Below are 8646 nucleotides of genomic sequence, written 5' to 3' on the forward strand. Positions count from 1 at the left end.
CAGCAGCACGACTTAGAAATTGGTTGCTAAAATAGTGGTAAACTAATTTATATATTTTGATTACTTCAGCTTATAACTACAAATGTACGCGGCTATGTTAAGGCTGCCCGATTAATTTCACAGCAATATGTAGAAAGTCACTTGTCTGTACTTCATAAGATATGACGTCATAGTTAACTTTGACGTCACGATCTGCATTCCTTTCGATCGTTTTTAGGGAATGTATCGTAACGTAATAAGTGATATTCATTGTGCATAATAAAACCGCTTCATTCCTTTACATAGACACTGTTACAAATACTAGTGATACTAAATTCAATATAACCGATATGGAGTTTACAAAAATCGACAGTTTTAAAGCCTTGTAATATGTAAATTACTATTCATAAACTAATGGTTTTGAGACTCCCCTCATATGGAGAAATCTCGTACACTTTATTCATGAGCTAAATGACACGTGACACTGTTCTCATTAATATTCATGTCTTCAAATTGTCTCCCTTACGAATGAAAATTACATACCTTTTATGTATGTAATTTGTGTGATTACTTCAAAACTTTCATTTTTTGGAATGAGAACATGTGTTGGGGCAATGCATAGATTATCTGTGTATGTTTTTGTCACCACAATCAGTGATTCACACCTCAAATTCACTTTGAATGCCTCTCTATCCAACCATTATAAATAATCTAAAAATAGGACTATACCGGCTAAAATGAGTAAATAAATAAATAAATAAACAGCTAAAAATATCAACTTGAAACAAAATAGAATTATAACCTGAAAAATTTCATTCAATTTTAATGATAATTCTTAAATAGCAATATGCAATATGTCTAATGATTCAATAAAAAGCCTAAAGCCTAGTTGCAAGTCCGATAGGTTACTGAGAAAGTCTTGAAAAATGCTAAATTGAAAGCGAAAAGGAACCGACAAGACTTTTTCAATTTGAGTCAAGATTTCTGACACAACTAGTTTGCAATGTAAACTTTGTAAATATATGAGGAACTACTTTACCTATGAATGGCAAATATTCTAAAAATAATTCCAAAATCCCTTCATGACGCCTTTCATCACAAAAACACACTTAATTTCTACAACGCCCCGCTTCGATTTTTCTGATTGAAAAGGAACCGCCAACTCAATTTCTAATGTAAACAAAACAAGCGCATTCCAATCCCGGATGAAGTAAATGACAAAACCAAATGAGGAGAAAATATTTCCGAAATACTTATTTTTTTAAATTAGTAATTTTTCTCATTCCTTTCTATTGTACTGAAAATCGTCATTTTGATAACAATATGGCCGCTATGCAAATTATTAAAATGTACATCATTTCTTCATATGTGCTACGTGTAATCTAATGAATGGTGATATGTATATGCATATAAAAAACGGCTTGGCGCAAGTGAAAGATAAAAACAATCTTAGTATATTTTACGTGAAATCGGGAGAAAAAATAAATACCAATGTGATTCTTGCTGGGGGACACCTACCGATTGACCCAATTTTGTGTAAATCGAACCTAAAAGGTAAAAATGTGCCTAATTTCGATGGCGGTGCGAAATGTTTTGACAATATTCCAAATAAACGAAATATTTATATGAACCTCCAGCAAGAACTGCAAAATACATTACTAATCGAAAGATTTTTCATAAAAATATTTTTGATTTAATGTCATTATTCACTTGCGCCGATGCGATTTTTATAGATTATTTACCGTGTTAGAATACACCCGTCACGTGCTTAAGAGAAATATATGACGTCACAAAAATACATCAAATATAGTGTTGAATGTCACTGCTAATTTAGGTAATAAAAGTTTAAAGAAACTCGCTCGGTTAAAGTATCTTTCGATAATTAAAATAGTATCATTTTTCGAAATATTTAGCTTCGGACAGCCTTAACAAAGCCGCGTAGCATCCTAACACGGAATTTTTCTGCCACACTTATTAAATATCATACATAGCATTAATTATCGGAAATTATTATACCTTTAAATATTTTTTATGTAAGAATTACATGAAAACATGCTATACTATCTAACAGTGAAATAGTTTCCATGCAATCTGCCCATGGTAAGAAGTCATCGAAACTATTAACCGGCGGTATTCGATTTCCCCCGTTTTAAACGCAGAGTCGCAACGTTTAAGTCCGAAAACTGACAAACAAGTTGATAATAGAGGATTATCAACAGTCTCGTTTGAAGTCATCTTTTCGTACGTTCTATGGTCGATAAAACGACCCGTCAGCAAATACAATCTTCCACTGGATCGCCTGCTGACTGATGTTTTTCATACTAATTGTTAGACCGTAATTAATCACCTATGGACTTTTTCGTTTTTTCCCGATTACGACAAAGAGCACACGGCGGGTGTGACCGGTGAGCAGAGGATGCTCACTCCTCCTAGGCATCTGATCCTACCTCTCTCTTTTTAGAGGTCCGCCTTGCTCTGCTACGAATTTGTATTTCGTTTTATGGATATTTGAGATGGTCGACAGCTTGTTATTGTACCGGTAATTTTTTCATCATACAAAGCAATTTTATTGTCCCCCTCTACATCAACTATTTCCCTTGGCTTCATCATGTGAAATACCTTATAATGGTTATTTTTTTGCGCTTGTTTATTTTCTGTGGTATTTTGCGGGTATGAAAAATCTGCAGAAATCAAAATTCCTAAATATTCTTAACTTATATATTTAATATGCAATGCAATAAATGCATTTTAGTAGCGTGTATATAAACAGATTAATAAAATGAAAGAAGCTTAAATGTCAATAAACATAAATGGAAGTCAATTAAAAGATTAGCTGTCCATCACTGATTGTGCCTCAGGTGGGATTAAGACTGCGCGGAATTTATAACGTTTATAAAACAGTTGTCGAAATAGATTTTGTAGCAATTAACACAAAGTCCGAAAACGTTAATTTACACAATAATTAAAAATAGTCCGAAAGATTGAATTTCACACCGTTACAAAATTATTATGCAAATACTTAAGTTTGTTTGGAAAAGAGTTCATAACAAAGTTATCGTTATCGTTATCGTTCCAAGATTTAGGATCCATAGATGTTACTTACACATCTTTTAACAAAGTTTTATCAATTAAAAATATGGACACAACATATGAGATAACAATATTAAATAATGGATTTTATCCCTACAGATAAATTCATTTATACAAGTAACAGCAACTAATTATATTAACACTAAAATATTTTGACGGAGTTAGCTTTAACAAATCAATCGGGTTAGATTGACCTGATTACTATCGGGTTCAACATCCTTTTCTTCTCTACCCATCCATCACATAGCATCCCTGAAAAATTCAACGTTGAGAATCCAGGGAATCTGGCGTCATCGACAAACATCTTCACATATCATAGAGGTTAAGTATATCTCCTATCACTGTAAGTACGGGCTTTCATACAATTCAACTCATATGGCCGTATTTCGACAATTTATTTCGTCGATAATTGGGTAACGTTGCACTTTCCTTTATGTGATAGAATTACACCACGTGGGGTGCAGTATTTGTAACACACAAAAGTTCCATTGTTTTGACAACACATCATTTATAACCTCAATTATTATTAAACATATGTTACTTACTTTATTATCATAAAACTTAAATCATGTAATCATTATGCTTATATTATTATATATATCGTCGCAACGCTACATTGGCACCCTTAGCTTATCAGTGTTATACAGCATTGTAAAGATATGCCAAATAAATAGCAGTTCACTGTCAGTATTGCTACATTATTAATATAACTAAATTGTAACAATTGGCTTAAATTGTTTTACAACATTGTAGAACTATGCCAAAAGTAAAATCAAAAAATACCCCGGCAAGGCCACCCACTTCTAGGACACGCAGACCGGCCCGCAAAGATGCGGAACCTCTTAATTCAGCTCCAACCATGGTACCTACTCCCCCCACTGCTGGACCCCAACATCAGGAAGTTGCAGCACCCATACAGACAGAAGTCGTATCTACTGCAGCACCGATTCCGACGCTAATCTCCGATACTCAAGACATACAACGCTTGCATATATCAGGTACTACGAGCATGCAATTTTCACCCCAACCACTTGTTAGCGTAGGGTCCTCTCTTGGGAATCATGTATCGCAACCAATTAAACAAAAGATACTTAAGGGGGAATACATTAACTTAGCCAACATGTTGCAATCAGGCTCAGACTCTTCTGATGCTGACCACCATAAACTTTCAGTTAAAGACGGCCAGCTGGCCATTGTTTCCAATGCACCGAAAGCACGCAAACTAACTTCCATAGAGAGGTTGACTGACGCAATGCTCGTGTTCGCCGGCATCTACATCTCTGGCCATATTGACCAAGCCCCCCATTTGCTTAAATATATTGACACCATTCGCACAAGGGCTTCCCGCAACCCTAACAGTCAAGGCTGGCTTGATTACGACAAACAAATTAGACTTCGCAAGTCCATTGATCCATCAATTAGCTGGTCAGCAACCGACTCAGAGCTTTGGCTTATCTACATGGCCTCAACAACAAACAACCCCACAGCTTCACACAAGTGCTACGATTACAACTTTAAGGGCTATTGTTCTCGCCAGTCCTGCTTTTACTCCCACCTATGCATGTATTGCTCCGGTTCACACCCACAAGTTCCCTGTGCTCGACAAAGGCGAGAAGTTCACAGCAACGCATCACCCACCTACAATCAGCCCTTTCGGAGCCCAGGCTCCGCACAATTTAGAATCTCTGGCCCATCATCCCCCCGCTTCAACTTCACCAGACCTCGCCACACCCAACCACATATGTCAGGTCCAAGACAATATAGACAAATGGCAACTAGGAGCTACCCCAATAATATTTGAGCAGTTACATATGTACATTCAAGACTACCCGCATCAAGAGGACAAGCAGTTTCTATTACAAGGTTTTTCAAAGGGTTTTAAACTCAACTTCGCAGGCCCTAGAACCCTCACTGAATCAAAAAATTTAAAATCCGCTCAGCAACACCCTGATCAAATTAAAAATATATTAGATCAAGAAACTAAGCTACTAAAATGTAGGTAGAACGGCTGGTCCGTATCCTGTCAGACCCTTTTCAAACTTGCGCATTTCTCCAATTGGCATTGTTCATAAAAAATCGGGCGGCTGGAGGTTAATTACTCATTTGTCTGCCCCGGAAGGTAACAGTATTAATGACTTCATTGACCCCAAATATTGTTTAGTTAAGTACTCTTCTTTTGACGAAGCAGTTACTCTTTTACAGTCGCAAGGTCCAGCTTGCCTGATCGGTAAGATGGATCTAAAGTCCGCCTTTCGGCTACTACCTATTCATCCCAGTGATTTCTGCTTACTTGGTATCAAGTTCCAAGATTTCTATTATGCCTTCCTTTCGGGTGTGCACTGTCATGCGCGTTATTTGAAAAATTCTCAAAATTCTTACATTGGGCATTAAGCCATACTACAAAGTCCAGTAACATTTGTCACTACCTTGATGACTTTCTGTTTGTCGGTCCAAATGCTTCAAACGAGTGCGATAGATTAATGCAACAATTCAGCCACATTTGCAAAGATTTGGGTGTGCCGATCGCGGCTGACAAGACTAAAGGTCCCACAACTAACATTACTTATTTAGGGTTAGGGATTAATACAGTATCTCAAACACTTTTTATGCCACATAATAAAGTCACATCCCTCAATGTCCAACTTAGGGACCTCTGCAATCGTAAAAAAATCACTCTACAACAGTTACAATCACTCTGCGGGTTATTAGCATTTTGTGGTAGGGCATTACCAGCAGCTCGAGCATTTATCAGAAGGTTCTATGGTGCTATGCGCTTACAGACCTCACCACATGATTAGAGTCACCTCAGGAATGCGGCAAGATGCACTCGTTCTGCTCAAGTTTATTCACTCCTTAAATGGAACCTGCCCCTTCCCTGATCAGTCGTGGTCTCTGGACACGGATCTGGAATTTTTCACAGATAGCGCTAAATTAACAGGTGGTGGTGTTTATTTCCATGGGGAATGGGCTTACATCTCATGGCCCAAACATTGGGACTCAGCCACTAGGCAAGATATATCCTACTTAGAATTAATTCCAATTGTAATGGGCATTTATATTTGGGGCTGTCAGTTGTCAAATTCCAAACTCTTGCTTCACACAGATAACATGGCCTTGGTATCCATTATCAACTCCAAATTATCAAAGTCTCCACGCGTTATGTCCCTCATTAGGCCATTGGTCCTAAAATGCTTACATTTAAACCTTCAAATTAAGCTTAATGAAATAGCTGATTCTATTTCACGATTTCAGTGGCACCGCTTTCGTCAGCTGGCACCAGCAGCATCACCCAACCCGCAACCAATCCCATCAGAGTTCTGGAGCCTTTTGTAGAGGAGGTCCAAACACTACTGTCGGCATCGATTTCAACAAATACTCAGCTCACTTATTCCAAAGGCATGACTGCCTTTTCCCAGTTTCGTGATTCTTACCATCAACCACACACCAATCCCCCCATTGGACCATTTGATTAATTTCATAGGTTATATGTCTGCTTCAAAATTAGCCCCCTCTACCATCAAAACCTACATCTCTGCAATAGCGTTCCAACAAAAATTTTACAACTTCCCGGACACTACTAAATCCTTCATAATTCAAAAGCTTCTGATTGGCCTTTCCAGGAAAAACCCTTCTCTCGACATTCGAAGACCTATCACATTACCTCTTCTTCATGCAATAATTCAGGCCCTACCACACACATGCCACTCCACTTACGAGTCAATTCTCTTCACTTCTGCTTACTTTTTAGCTTATTTTGGCTTCTTGCGTGTTGGTGAATTAACAGTCACAATGGGTACATCTCCTAGTAGAATTCTGCAAGCCAACGCAGTTTCAATTACATCTCAAACCATACGATTATTCCTGCAGTTTTCAAAAGCAGATCAAGCTGGCACGGGAATCACCATAGTGATACCTATGGATCACGAAACTTTAATATTAAAACAAGCTCTGACAAAATTTCTCTCTGTAAGACCACCTGTTGACGGCCCACTACTTTGCCATTTTGATAATAAACCCCTTACATCATACCAATTTTCCACAATCCTTACCAAGACTTTACAGCATCTTAAGATCCCTCACACAGCCTTTAAATCCCACTCTTTCCGCATAGGCGCTGCCACGGCAGCTTTCATTAAAGGTATCCCAGAACACCAAATTCAGTCCAAGGGGCGTTGGAAGTCAATGTGTTACAAGAAATACATAAGGCTTTAGTCTTAAATCCTCATTATTGCATCATTTTAACCCAATGCTTACATATAACAAGAATTTCAGGTCAAGCGCCTCACATATGGATAGTCGGATCATCAATTATTCCCAAAGCTAAAATACACAGCCAAACGCACGCTGGAGGCAATTCAATGGACCTTCATGACATGATTGGGGCTGAGGTACTCTGGATAAGCAGACCTGGTATGAGGTGGGGGACGTTTTTACATTCATTTCTACCCAGCTATTTTACACTAATATTTTGACGGAGTAACAAATCAATCGGGTTAGATTGACCTGATTAATATCGGGTTCAACATCCTTTTCTTCTCTACCCATCCATCACATAGCATTCCTGAAAAATTCACCTAATCCCACCCAACTCCATTAAAATCATATGCTGAAATATAGTTTGTTACCTTGAAAATTTTGTGTTGTTATTCTACATATTCCATTTTGAATGTCAATACATGGTTTGGTTCATATAAATCTTGCGATAAGTTTTTGATTAATTTTATACTTGTACAATGTTTGTTGTATATCAGATATCGCTGGTTTGTTCAATTTAATTTTTAGTCAATAACATTATACTTTCTTTGAAGAATTCATGTCATTCAACATGTAATTGTTACTGTCAAAATGTTCATACTATTCGACCAATACTAATTTTGTGATAACATTGAATTATGTTTATACAATGTTTAGTGCATATCAGATACTGCTGGTTCGTTTAATTTATTTTTCAGTCAGCAACCCGATACCTTCCCATTATTACCTACCTCAGATACCCGTCATGGCCTATACCAATATTTCATCCGCTTCCTCAAGTGCTCTTACAACTGTCAGTTACGGACGCGAAATTGATCGTATGGCGGAATTTGCACCATGGCAAGGTTTCTCAAGTCTTTGATGTAGGCAACTGTTCCGAGGGCCTGCTCAAAAATTGGGAATAGGTGATCAAATGTTCCCAGGGTCCACCTAACCTAACCAGCAACCCGCTTAAAGCAAAGCCATATTGATATTGACTTTCATATTTGAACTTTGATTTATTGATTGATTGATTGATTAACTCAACTTTGATTATTGATTTATTGATTATTGATTGATTGAATAACTTGATTGTTGAACTATTGATTTTGATTGATTTATTGTGCAGCCATATACCTGTTCATCAAGTGGGTGACAGGTCGGTTGTTAAACTTATTGCCAATTAATAAATAAGCCATGACCAAATCGCCAGCTTGTGTTTAGCTGTTATCTTTTATAAAGCTTTTCCACGTTGCGTACAAGGAACAGGGACACAAAATTATTACAAGTTTGCCGTAAAAAAAGGGGCATTTAGGGTAAATACGAATAATCTATCATTAAATA

At 37.3% G+C, this 8646-nt stretch overlaps 1 long non-coding RNA gene across 1 annotated transcript; it reads left to right on the forward strand.

Moving 5' to 3' along the window:
• Nucleotides 1–3185: 3185 nt before the first annotated feature.
• On the forward strand, nt 3186–7686 carry LOC105318542 (uncharacterized). The gene is made up of 3 exons (XR_010708802.1): nt 3186–3412; nt 3823–4067; nt 6322–7686. It is a non-coding gene; the product is annotated as an uncharacterized lncRNA (long non-coding RNA).
• The last annotated feature ends 960 nt before the right edge of the window (nt 7687–8646 follow it).

Source organism: Magallana gigas, chromosome 8 (assembly GCF_963853765.1).
Source record: "Magallana gigas chromosome 8, xbMagGiga1.1, whole genome shotgun sequence".
Classification (NCBI taxonomy): domain Eukaryota; kingdom Metazoa; phylum Mollusca; class Bivalvia; order Ostreida; family Ostreidae; genus Magallana; species Magallana gigas.